The sequence below is a fragment of the Schistocerca piceifrons genome, chromosome X (genome assembly GCF_021461385.2).
Source record: "Schistocerca piceifrons isolate TAMUIC-IGC-003096 chromosome X, iqSchPice1.1, whole genome shotgun sequence".
Classification (NCBI taxonomy): domain Eukaryota; kingdom Metazoa; phylum Arthropoda; class Insecta; order Orthoptera; family Acrididae; genus Schistocerca; species Schistocerca piceifrons.
The window spans coordinates 125,380,131-125,393,985 of record NC_060149.1 but is presented as its reverse complement, the minus strand read 5'-3'; the positions used below and the strand labels follow the sequence as shown (position 1 = coordinate 125,393,985).

At 43.0% G+C, this 13,855-nt stretch overlaps 1 protein-coding gene across 1 annotated transcript in view; it reads left to right on the top strand.

Moving 5' to 3' along the window:
- Positions 1–13,855, top strand: part of LOC124722210 (dynein axonemal intermediate chain 3-like) — a gene marked incomplete at its 5' end in the record, with an annotated part of 287,800 nt that overhangs the window by 168,305 nt on the left and 105,640 nt on the right. The gene's annotated exons all lie outside the window — the stretch shown is intronic.

The following is a 13,855-nucleotide window of genomic DNA, read 5'->3' as shown; positions in this document are numbered from 1 at the left end:
TGAAATTCGTTTGGATTTTTTGGGCAAGGAACACGCTGAAGTCGTTTCTTCTTATTCCTGAGGATAGCACCATACACATTAGAAAGGACATCAAACAGAATAACCCTTTCAGACACCCGGAACACCGTCGCCATAACTTCACAGGCTGAGGGTGCGGGTTTGAACTTCTTACTCGGGGAAGAGATGGTGTGGTGCCACTCCATGGGTTGCCGTTTTATTTGCTGTTCATCTACATCTACATGGTTACTCAGCAATTCACACTTAAGTGCCTGGCAGAGGATTCATCGAACCATTTTCATACTACTTCTCTACCATTCCACTCTCGAATGGCGCGTGGGAAAAATGAACACCTAAATCTTTCCGTTCGAGCTCTGATTTCTCTTATTTTATTATGATGATCATTTCTCCCTACGTAGGTGGCTGTCAACAAAATATTTTCGTATTCGGAAGAGAAAGCTGGTGATTGAAATTTCGTAAATAGATCTCGCTGCAAAGAAAACCGCCTTTGTTTCAGTGACTGCCACCCCAACTCGCGTATCGTATCAGTGACACCCCTATTGCGCGATAACACGAGACGAGCTGCCCTTCTTTGCACTTTTTCGACGTCCTCCGTCAATCCTACCTGGTAAGGATCCCACATCGCACAGCAAGATTCCAGCAGAGGACGGACAAGTGTAACGTAGGCTGTCTCTTTAGTGGGTTTGTCGCATCTTCTAAGTCCTCTGCCAACAAAGCGCAGTCTTTGTTTCGCCTTCCCCACAATGCTATCTATGTGGTCTTTCCAATTTAAGTTGCTCGTAAATGTAATTCCTAGGTATTTGGTCGAATTGACAGCCCTTATATTTGTGCGATTTATCGTATACCCAAAATGTATCGGATTTCTTTTAGTACCCATGTGAATGACTTCGCTCTTTTCTTTGTTTAGTGCCAATTGACACTTTTCGCGCCATACAGAAATTATCTCTAGATCATTGTGTAATTGGAATTGATCGTCTGATGATTTTACTAGACGGTAAATTACAGAGTCATCTGCAAACAATCTAAGGGGACTGCTCAGATTATCACCTAGGTCATTTATGCAAATCGGGAACAGCAGAGCGCCTATGACACTACCTTGTGGAACGGCAGATATCACTTCTGATCTACTCGATGATTTACCGTCTATCACTACGAACTGTGACCTCTGCGAGAGGAAATCACGAATCCAGTCACACAACTCAGACGATACTCCATTTGCACGCAATTTGATTAATAGTCGCTTGTGAGGAACGGTATCAAAAGCCTTCTGGAAATCTAGGAATATGGAATCGATCTGAGATCCCTTGTCAACAGCACTCATTACTTCATGGGAATAAATGCGTTGCACAAGAACGATATTTTCTGAATCTGTGTTGGTTGTGTATCAATAAGTCATTTTCTTCAAGGTGATTCATAATGTTCGAGTACAGTATGTGCTTCAAAATCCTACTGCAAATTGAGGTCTGTAATTCAATGGGTTACTCCTATTTTCTTTCTTGAATGTTTGTGTGACCTGTGCTACTTTCCAATCTTTAGGAGCAGACCTTTCGTCAAGTGAGTGGTTGTATATGATTGCTAAGAAAGGCGCTATTGTGTCTATATACTCTGAAAGGAACCTGATTAGTATACCATCTGGACTGGTAGACTTACTCTTCTTAAGTGATTTGAGTTGTTCCGCGACACCTAAGATATCTACTTTTATGTCACTCATGCTAACAGCTGTTCTGTGTTCGCAATGATGAACCGAAGTTTCGTCGTCTGTGACGATCAGCTTCGTAACGCGCAAGCAATTCCGCACGGATGGCCCTTCGTTGCTTTATGATCTTCTGTTAGACAGACAGGAAGCCCAGTGAGCACACAGCCTTAAGTATCCCTACTGACGGACGAATGTGTCAGCACTATCGACAGAAACGTACAGTTGAGCAGCGAGGTGTTTTATGGTGATCCGTCATCACCTCAAATGAGAAGGTCTGCACGTTCCAACATTGCCGGAGTCACAACTGTGCACGGCCTGCCGGCACGCAGGAGTTCGGACAGGTTTGCGCGACCCTGTTTCGATCTACATCTACATCTACATGATTACTCTGCAATTCACATTTAAGTGCTTGGCAGAGGGATCATCGAACCACAATCATACTATCTCTCTACCATTCCACTCCCGAGCAGCGCGCGGGAAAAACGAACAGCTAAACCTTTCTGTTCGAGCTCTGATATCTCTTATTTTATTTTGATGATCATTCCTACCTATGTAGGTTGGGCTCAACAAAATATTTTCGCATTCGGAAGAGAAAGTTGGGGACTGAAATTTCGTAAATAGATCTCGCCGCGACGAAATACGTCTTTGCTTTAATGACTTCCATCCCAACTCGCGAGTCCGCAGCTCGTGGTCGTGCGGTAGCGTTCCCGCTTACCGCGCCCGGGTTCCTGTGTTCGATTCCTGGCGGGGTCAGGGATATTCTCTGCCTCGTGATGACTGGGTGTTATATGATGTCCTTAGGTTAGTTAGGTTTAAGTAGTTCTAAGTTCTAGGGGACTGATGACCGTAGATGTTAAGTCCCATTGTGCTCAGAGCCATTTGAACCGTTTGAACCCAACTCGCGTATCATATCTGCCACACTCTCTCCCCTATTACGTGATAATACAAAACGAGCTGCCCTTTTTTGCACCCATTCGATGTCCTCTGTCAATCCCATCTGGTAAAGATCCCACACCGCGCAGCAATATTCTAACAGAGGACGAACGAGTGTAGTGTAAGCTCTCTCTTTAGTGAACTTGTTGCATCTTCTAAGTGTCCTGCCAATGAAACGCAACCTTTGGCTCGCCTTCCCCACAATATTATCTATGTGGTCTTTCCAACTGAAGTTGTTCGTAATTTTAACACCCAGGTACTTAGTTGAATTGACAGCCTTGAGAATTGTACTATTTATCGGGTAATCGAATTCCAACGGATGATGAGAGACGTCTCGCCCAACGACTTACCGCGCTTTTGTTCACTACCAGGTCTCCGTAGACATTCTCCAAGAGCCTATGAATATCTGCGATGCTCTGGTTTTCTGCCAGAGGAAACTCAATGACGGCTCTGCTTGGATCGCACATCCATTAGAGCCACCATTTTGAAGGCTACGTATAGAGCCACCACCTATCGGAACTTCCTGAAACTATAGGTGCTGAAACCAGAATATTCCACGATGTCTCACAACAAATTCTGCATTTTTCAACAGAAAAATATATAGAAAAAACGTGTTGCATAAGTTATTGAACACCATTCGTAAATTAGACAGTGAGGTTCTCCTACTACAGGACATTGCCTATCAATCAACAGTTGCTTCAACGTCTTTTTAAGAATTATTTAGAATGAAGAACCGGATAGACCTCTTAACAGCGCACCAGTCTCCAGGGAGTAAATGTCAGCTTTCAAATCCAGAGCAGCTTCCAAAATACACTACTGACCATTAAAATTGCTATACCAAGAAGAAATGCAGATGATAAATGGGTATTCATTGGACAAATATATTATACTAGAAATGACATGTGATTACATTTTCGCGCAATTTGGGTTAATAGATCATGAGAAATCAGTACCCAGAACAACCACCTCTGGCCGTAGTAACGGCCTTGACACGCCTGGGCATTGAGTCAAACAGAGCTTGGATGGCGTGTACAGGTACATCTGCCCATGCAGCTTCAACACGATATCACAGTTCATCAAGAGTAGTGACTGGCGTATTGTGACGAGGCAGTTGCTCGGCCACCATTGACCAGACGTTTTCAATTGGTGAGAGATCTGGAGAATGTGCTGGCCTGGGCACCAGTCGGACATTTTCTGTATCCAGAAAGGCCCGTGCGGGACCTGCAACATGCGGTCATGCATTATCCTGCTGAAATGTAGTGTTTCGCAGGGATCGAATGAAGGGTAGAGCCACGGGTCGTAACACATCTGAAATGTAACGTCCACTGTTCAAAGTGCTGTTAATGCGAACAAGAGGCGACCGAGACGTGTAACCAATGGCACCCCATACCATCACGCCGGGTGGTACGCCAGTATGGCGATGACGAATACACGCTTCCAATGTGCGTTCACCGCGATGTCGCCAAACACGGATGCGACCATCATGATGCTGTAAACAGAACCTGGATTCATCCGAAAAAATGACGTTTTGCCATTCGTGCACCCAGGTTCGTCGTTGAGTACACCGTCGCAGGCGCTCCTTTCTGTGATGCAGCGTCAGGGGTAACCGGAGCCATGGTCTACGAGCTGATAGTCCATGCTGTTGCAAACGTCGTCGAACTGTTCGTGCAGATGGTTGTTGTCTTGCAAACGTCCACATCTGTTGACTACGGGATCGAGACGTGGCTGCACGATCCGTTACAGCCATGAGGATTAGATGCCTGTAATCTCGACTGCTAGTGAGATCGAGACGTGGCTGCACGATCTGTTACAGCCATGCGGATTATATGTGTCTAATCTCGACTGCTAGTGATACGAGGCCGTTGGGATCCAGCACGGCGTTCCGTATTACCCTCCTGAACCCACCGATTCAATATTCTGCTAACAGTCATTGGATCTCGCGAGCAGCAATGTCGGGATACGATAAACCGCAATCGCGATAGGCTACAACCGACCTTTATCAAAGTCGGAAACGTGATGGTACGCATTTCTCCTCCCTCTACATCTACATCTACATCTACATCCATACTCCGCAAGCCACCTGACGGGGTGTGGCGGAGGGCACCCTTCGTACCTCTATCGGTTCTCCCTTCTATTCCAGTCTCGTATTGTTCGTGGAAAGAAGGATTGTCGGTATGCTTCTGTGTGGGCTCTAATCTCTCTGATTTTATCCTCATGGTCTCTTCGCGAGATATACGTAGGAGGGAGCAATATACTGCTTGACTCTTCGGTGAAGGTATGTTCTCGAAACTTTAACAAAAGCCCGTACCGAGCTACTGAGCGTCTCTCCTGCAGAGTCTTCCACTGGAGTTTATCTATCATCTCCGTACCGCTTTCACGATTACTAAATGATCCCTTAACGAAGCGCGCTGCTCTCCGTTGGATCTTCTCTATCTCTTCTATCAACGCTATCTGGTACGGATCCCACACTGCTGAGCAGTATTCAAGCAGTGGGAGAACAAGCGTACTGTAACCTACTTCCTTTGTTTTCGGATTGCATTTCCTTAGGATTCTTCCAATGAATCTCAGTCTGGCATCTGCTTTACCGACGATCAACTTTATATGACCATTCCGTTTTAAATCACTCCTAATGCCTACTCCCAGATAATTTATGGAATTAACTGCTTCCAGTTGCTGACTTGCTATTTTGTAGCTAAATGATAAGGGACCTATCTTTCTATGTATTCGCAGCACATTACACTTGTCTACATTGAGATTCAGTTGCCATTCCCTGCACCATGCGTCCATTCGCTGCAGATCCTCCTGCATTTCAGTACAATTTCCCATTGTTACAACCTCTCGATACACCACAGCATCATCTGCAAAAAGCCTCAGTGAACTTCCGATGTCATCCACAAGGTCATTTATGTATATTGTGAATAGCAACGGTCCTATGACACTCTCCTGCGGCACACCTGAAATCACTCTTACTTCGGAAGACTTCTCTCCATTGAGAATGATATGCTGCGTTCTGTTATCTAGGAACTCTTCAATCCAATGACACAATTGGTCTGATAGTCCATATGCTCTTACTTTGTTCATTGAACGACTGTGGGGAACTGTATCGAACGCCTTGCGGAAGTCAAGAAACACGGCATCTACCTGTGAACCCGTGTCTATGGCCCTCTGAGTCTCGTGGACGAATAGCGCGAGCTGGCTTTCACACGACCGTCTTTTTCGAAACCCATGCTGATTCCTACAGAGTAGATTTCTAGTCTCCAGAATAGTCATTATACTCGAACATAATACGTGTTCCAAAATTCTACAACTGATCGACGTTAGAGATATAGGTCTATAGTTCTGCACATCTGTTCGACGTCCCTTCTTGAAAACAGGGATGACCTGTGCCCTTTTCCAATCCTTTGGAATGCTACGCTCTTATAGAGACCTACGGTACACCGCTGCAAGAACGGGGGCAAGTTCCTTCGCGTACTCTGTGTAAAATCGAACTGGTATCCCATCAGGTCCAGCGGCCTTTCCTCTTTTGAGCGATTTTAATTGCTTCTCTATCCCTCTGTCGTCTATTTCGATATCTACCATTTTGTCATCTGTACGACAATCTAGAGAAGGAACTACAGTGCAGTCTTCCTCTGTGAAACAGCTTTGGAAAAAGACATTTAGTATTTCGGCCTTTAGTCTGTCATCCTCTGTTTCAGTACCATTTTGGTCACAGAGTGTCTGGACATTTTGTTTTGATCCACCTACCGCTTTGACATAAGACCAGAATTTCTTAGGATTTTATGCCAAGTCAGTACATAGATCTTTACTTTCGAATTCATTGAACGCCTCTCGCATAGCCGTCCTCACACTACATTTCGCTTCGCGTAATTTTTGTTTGTCTGCAAGGCTTTGGCTACACGAGGCATCACAACAACGTTTCACCAGGCAACGCCGGTCAACTGCTGTTTGTGTATGAGAAATCGGTTGGAAACTTTCCTCAAGTCAGCACGTTGTAGGTGTCGCCACCGGCGCCAACCTTGTGTGAATGCTCTGAAAAGCTAATCATTCGCATATCACAGCATCTTCTTCCTGTCGGTTAAATTTCGCGTCTGTAGCACGTCATCTTCGTGGTGTAGCAATTTTAATGGCCAGTAGTGTATATTGGCCCAACCCTAAGTACCTCTATGTTGATTAAATGTTAAATACAGACTGGGTGTTGTGTGATGTCCTTAGGTTAGTTTGGTTTGAGTAGTTCTAAGTTCTAGGGGACTGATGTCCATAGATGTTAAGTCCCATAGTGCTCAGAGCCATTTGTTAAATACAAAAAGAAACGACGACAGGAGAATGTTAGAATAACTGAAACATTAGGCATTAAAACGAAATAGTCGGTAAATTTCGTTGATTACTGTAGCCAACTGTTGCAACTAGGCAAGGCATGGACTAGAAATATTTTAATCCTGTGACTATGTGTTTGATCTTAGTATCAGTATCCTTCCCTTTACAGATCTCTCGTGACTTGGGTCTGTAGGCGAACAAGAAACCTAGGGTGGTCCGAAGTACGAGAGAGAGGAGAACAGAAGTGAGCATATTTCAATATCTTTGACCCTTTATTCAGATACCTGCTGTCAAAATAGTCGTCAGAACATCGCACACTAATAATGAAACAAATACAAATTCAGCAGATGTTTAACGAAAGTGACTTTTTGTTACCCAGAGAGGCAGATCTGTGGGAAGAATACAGCTGCCGGCCGGTGTGGCCGTGCTGTTCTAGGCGCTTCAGTCTGGAACCGCGTGACCGCTACGGTAGCAGGTTCGAATCCTGCCTCGGGCATGGATGTCTGTGATGTCCTTAGGTTAGTTAGGTTTAAGTAGTTCTAAGTTCTAGGGGACTGATGACCACAGATGTTAAGTCCCATAGTGCTCAGAGCCATTTGAACCATTTTTGAATACAGTTGATTTTAATATATGGACAAATAAAGACACTGCTATTGCCCTGTCAGAGTGAGAACATCGTCATCGAGAAAGGACTTGTTATTACTTCACCTATAAGTAAGTAGCTATCGTAAGATATACTCTAAGGAAATTTCGTTTCGGAATCGTGTCATGAAAGCACGAATGGAACATCTATGTGATCATCCTGATACAATTACATGGCTGTTAAAAGTACTGTTAGATAATACTGAATCTCCCCTTACAATGTTGATATGCTTTGGCGATTAGAATATAGTGGAAGTGAACAATGAAACTGCTAATGATCGTAGATGACAGTGCGTTGCGGAAGACGTGCGGATCCTCTTCAAAAATGGGATTTTCTTCAGACACCTTCATGCAACGGCGGCGCTCTCCAACAAACAATCGACGATATTATGAGGAAGCCCGCGCTTCAAGCGTATCAGTGGGAAAGGAATATATTTTTAGAAGCGTCACCAGCAATTCTGAACTGGACTTGTCACACAGACATCAGTACTTTAATAGTTTATGTATCCTCTGTTATTTGTACATTATATTCCAGTGTTATACACTTTAATATTTTCTTACATCTGATATATCTCGATATTCGCTACATATACTTGTTTGAATTTCCATTTTTCTTGTTTTTCGTACGATCAATAAATGAAAATAATCAAGAATTTAGATGCGCGACATTTGCTCACTATGTAAAAGAAGTAGCCAGCAATCTCTGGTGCAGTTTACAGTACAAATCATATGAAAACACCAGCGTTTTTGTCAATTCCTCCTTGTTAGGGCTCCACAGCAGACGATGGTTAAGTGTGCCCTCGTATACCCGATGACTGGTATACATGATTTCAGTGGCCGTGAGAAAGTAATGAATGGATCATGTAATAGTGGAAACGAGTTCCCCTCTCATGTGAACTGCATTAACTGTTACACCGCGTCAAACGTCGTGTTAGGATATGCTCTCTTGCAGGAGTACTCTTATAAATACAACGTGGCAAGTACACATTACGGTGTGGCAATACTGTTCTATAACTGAGTCTCTCTGAGAGCTCTCGTTGTTACAGAAAACACCTTGGCAGCTGTGGACGAGATAAGAATTTCATTCCACCTTTCATGAATGATGATTTCTGCAACAAGCGTGTTATTTTCCAGAAAGGCAGTGGGCGATCCCACAAGATCATACCCGGGCTATAGCGGTTTGTGAATTATGCTAGGGTATTACATTACATTATATGAATGCGTGGTGTCTGATCCTCGCAGCTTTAATACATATTATGTGATTGAAGTGGACGGGGATGGGTGGGAGGGGAGGAGAGGAGAGGGGTGGAGAAAGGAAAGGGAAGGGAAGGAACTGATGGTATCAGCTGCATCGGGACTTAGTGCGGAATCAGCGGCGATGAGTGAAAATGTGTGCCGGACAGGGACTCGAACCTGGGATTTGCCGCTTACTAGGCAGATGCGTTGACCACTGCGCCGTCCGGACACAGTGTTCATAGCAAATGCGCGGCCTATATCTGAACGCTCTCAGGCCGGCCCACCCTCCACCCTGTCCTTCATGCTCGCTAATTATTAGGGTTCCTCCGGAGGTCGAACGAAGTGTGCATCCGCACTGAGGGTTGTGAATTTATTGCCCATCGAGGCGAATCAGTTATATGAATGCCTGGTTCTGTTCTTTCGGATGCCGGACACCTGATACCATCAGTTTCAAGCCGTCTCTTTCCTATCTTTTCTCCTTCACCCCCCCCTCCCCCCCCCCCTTCAATTACATATTATTGGAGATGCTTCGGCTCCCAGCTAAGTCAAAAATCAATCCCACCGAATATATGAAAGATGTCATCGAGAGCGGAATGAGAGCCATAAATCGTCTCCTCTTCATCCACGAGCGTAACAACTGCGTAATCTGTTCGTAAAAATATGTCACAGCTCTCTGACCACATGCCGATGTATCAAATTCTTTTTGGGTTTCCGGCCGGATCAAACTGTCATCTGCACACAATATTTCAGCTGTCCACCTGGCCGCCACCGTCAGGTGAGGAAAGCTACGCTGCTCTCGCCGATAACTGATTCAGTTAATCACTGCTCCCAGCCTCTGCCCGAAAACCAATGATCATGCCCTTTTGGACGTCAGATAAACTGCTCCATTTTCGCAATACGACAACGACTGCACTGTTTTCCGCATTCCCCCAGCACTGTTTATTTTTATACCGTTCGCTGACAGTGCTGCCACCCGCCGTCTGTGAGCGGTTATTGCACTTTGACGTGGAAAATAGGCGTTGGCCGCATTAATATAACTGAACCGTGTAAATACTTCACACACAGAGAAATTTTACAGATGTTCTCAGAGTACACCTGTCATGAAGAGGCACGTTTTAAAATTACTACGGGTACAATTTTTGTAGCTAGAATGATACTCTTTCTCTAGCCTGACTAGAACGGCGATCTACTCAGAAAAAATTGCCAGACGACAACACATGCTCCAGTCAAGCATCTTTACGTGATTTTACGTGATTTATAGAAGCTTTTTGCTTATACATGGCTCGAGAGAAGAGCTGATTGCCCTTTGAACGGCAACTGGAACTGTGGTGCCTTACATTTTTATAGCTCAGTTATTATCGAGTGAAGCTATAAAGCTGACGAATACCAGAGGGCAGAAAGCTATCTTGCACTGTACACATGCAGAAAATCTGTCGCTTGATCGCCCACCTAAGTGAACATTCTAGTAGCTAGGTGCTTAAAATACTTCAGTGATCCGAATGAATTTTCACTTTGCAACGGCATGTTTGCTGAAATTAGACTACCCGGCAGATTGAAACTGTGTACCGGACGAGGACTCGAACCTGTAAGCTTCCGCAGGCAAATGATCTGCCAACTGAGATATCCACGCACTACCCACAACCTGCCCTCATAGCTTACCTCAGCTAGTACTGCAAGACTGTGAGTAAGCCATTTCCCTTCAGTATCCTTTCTTCCAGGAGAGCTAGACTCGCAACGTATGCAGGAGAACCGTGGTGAAGTTTGGAGAGTAGCAGAGAAGTAGTGATGGAAGTAAAGCTGTGAGCCGGCCGGAGTGGCCGACCGGTTAAAGGCGCTACAGTCTGGAACCGCACGACCGCTACGGTCGCAGGTTCGAATCCTGCCTCGGGCATGGATGTGTGTGATGTCCTTAGGTTAGTTAGGTTTAAGTAGTTCTACGTTCTAGGGGACTTATGACCACAGCAGTTGAGTCCCATAGTGCTCAGAGCCATTTGAACCATTTGAAAGCTGTGAGGGAGAGTCGTGAGTCGTACCTAGATAGTGGCTAGACGTCATTACCGAAACGTATCCAACTCTTGCAAAGAAATATTAATTTAAGTTCATGCCCTCTGTTTTATGTGAAATGTGTAATGTTGAAACTAATATGACACATACAGGGTTATCTAGGTGCCCCTACCGATGTCGTTTTATGTAACCCGCACTACTTCTGTATCCAGACAGGCGATGGCAACGTAATCGATATAAGTTCCCTCTCAGAGCTTTGGACGACTGTTAACAAAAGGAATCATACTGTAAGAAATACAAGTGAGGATTATCCATGTGTCACGGTATTTTTGGACCAAAATACACCTTACTTCTGCCATACTTATCCAAATGCCTCTAACCTTTCTTTGTGTGATCAGTGGTGTAGTTAAGTAAGTTTATTCCGCTTATGATGATTAATCTTTCGTAAATGGTTCAGAAACGTTGCCTTATAAAGCTTGTGTCACCAGCGGAAACAACGAAATTAACAGCAGATACGAAAATGAGAAGCGTGAAAGCAACAACTTTCCGCTAAAGGTTAATATATGACTCACAGTGTTAGTGTGCTAAAGTAGCTTAACAAACAAAATTTGTACAATAGGTCTAAGGTGTTTTCGAATACTTCATCACTTATTCTGCGACATTCTATCAACATGCTTCACATCTCCAGAGCGAACTGGCCAACTACATTTTTCTGTCATTTTGGATTGCATAAGACGACGTCGGTAGAGGCAGCTGAATACCATGTATGAATCTATGCTATAAAACATTTACCATTTGGAATTGGGTGAGGAAAAAACTATGTATCATCACGATAAGCACCATAAATATATCGACTAACTTTTGCAGACAGATTGGAAATTTTTCCTTGATGCAAGGCGCGAGGAATTTTCTTGCTTGTCAGTTATTTGATATTTTCTATAGCTAGACATAAGGGCACTGACGAATGTGAACTTACTGACTTTTTGTCACTGCAGCACTGAAACTCCAAATTTCATCTAGGAATCAGATATGGACCATTAGCGCACAATTATCTGCGTGTGACTCTCGTGACAGGTTATAAAATAAAAACGATGATAAAGAGTTCGCATTCAAACTAGTAACAGAAATACATGATAGAACAAGAGATCCGGCCGCTGTGGTCGAGCGGTTTCTAGGCGCTTCAGTCCGGAACCACGCGGCTGCTACGGTCGCAGGTTCGAGTCGGGCCTCGGGCATGGATGTGTGTGATGTCCTTAGGTTAGTTAGGTTTAAGTAGTTCTAAGTCTATGGGACGGATTACCTCAGATGTTAAGTCCCACAGTGCTTAGAGCCATTTGAACCATTTTTTGAACAAGAGAATTGGGAAAAATCTTATAAAATTACAAAAAAATAATTTGCTAAAGCAGACCGTTTTGAGAGTACACATGAGAATGGGACAGAGACAAAAGTATTGTTCAGTGTATCATTGAACTTTTTCTTAATGAAGCCGAAGAAATCGTGTCGTTTAGTTTTGTTATATACACAAATTAGTTAATAAAAACTGCAACAAATCACTTTTCACCTACAATAAATTTAAACAAATCATTCATACGTAAATAGCACATGCTCAATTTCTTTTAAAATACATGTGAAATTCTTATTTTGGGATAACATATATTCTATGGCAGTTGTTGCAGTTCTGCTGTTTAATTTCTCTGTTGTACACCTGAACCGAGTACAAACAGTATATCAACATAATACAAATGAAATTTTATGCAAGAAGAAGTTCAAATAAAATTTTTATTATATTCTTGAGAACACAAAATGTATGTTGGGATTGTCACGTACTTTTCAAACTTTTTTATTTTTGTTCTTATATTTTATCCATGCCTATTGAAAATAATTCAAAGGCTGTATTGATGACGTTAAAGCTTTGCATAAGCGTTTGTACAACGTTGTAGTTCATTAACTTTCAGCGCAATAAAAGCCTTTTAATAAAAAAAATAAGAGAGAAGAAGGTAATTCAGTCGATAGAACATTTATTCGCGAAAGAAAAGGGTTCTGGGTTTGGCTCTCTGCAAAAAAGTTTTATTTCTGTTCTGTCGGTGACGGACTATGTTTTTGCTGTACTTGTTTATGAACTAGGACTTCAGTGCTTCATGTGACAAAGGCACAATATCTTCTTAAATCTTTGTGTGAGGATCTGTGTTGCATCCAAGAATATTGTACATATGCTGAGCTATGCGAATGAATTGAATGTGCATGGCAAGTGAAACATATTCCTGGTTGAATTAGTCAATGTCCGATGAATAATTTTCATTGTTAAGATAAGAAAAGTACTTTATAGACGTAAACTTTAATTTTTCTATGCAATAACACTAAATTCACGGCGTTTTGGGTCTAACAATAATTGTATTAAATAACTGTCACGTCAATTTATGAACTATTAAAATGTGTATGTGAATGTGTATTTCAAATATACGTTTAATACGCCAGTGTATTATTTTACCTTGACTTTAATTCTTCATCGCCAATTAATTAGCTCACCTCGAGTTTCATATCCAGAATTTCAGAGCAGTCTCACTGAGAACTATTAAACAAAGCAGACGGATAGGCCGGCGGTAAAGCTAGATCTCCCATAGTGGTCAGTTTTGCAAGCATTTGCAAGTTATTACTGGACTACCCCAGTTGAGTGCACTGCAACTATACTTTCTTACTGTTGCATATTATTATTGTTTACGTAAACGTTTTAACAGAAGATTTACTGTCTCTGCCATATAAATTGTACTAACAACGGAAAATATAAGTTACTGTTTTCAGTTCGTAGCTTGATTGCATCATTACTTCATTGAATATTTGTATTACTATTTGGGTTACTTTCTAAGCGAAAACCATTTTGGTCTGTCACTACTAACTAGTCAGTTCCAGCTTCAAAGGGAATTAATTCACTTCCCTTCGGCTCTCATTCTTAGACTCACAGACCGCCTGTGCAAGAGAACTTCGCTACGATCTGAAACTGGTGTTCTGATTATG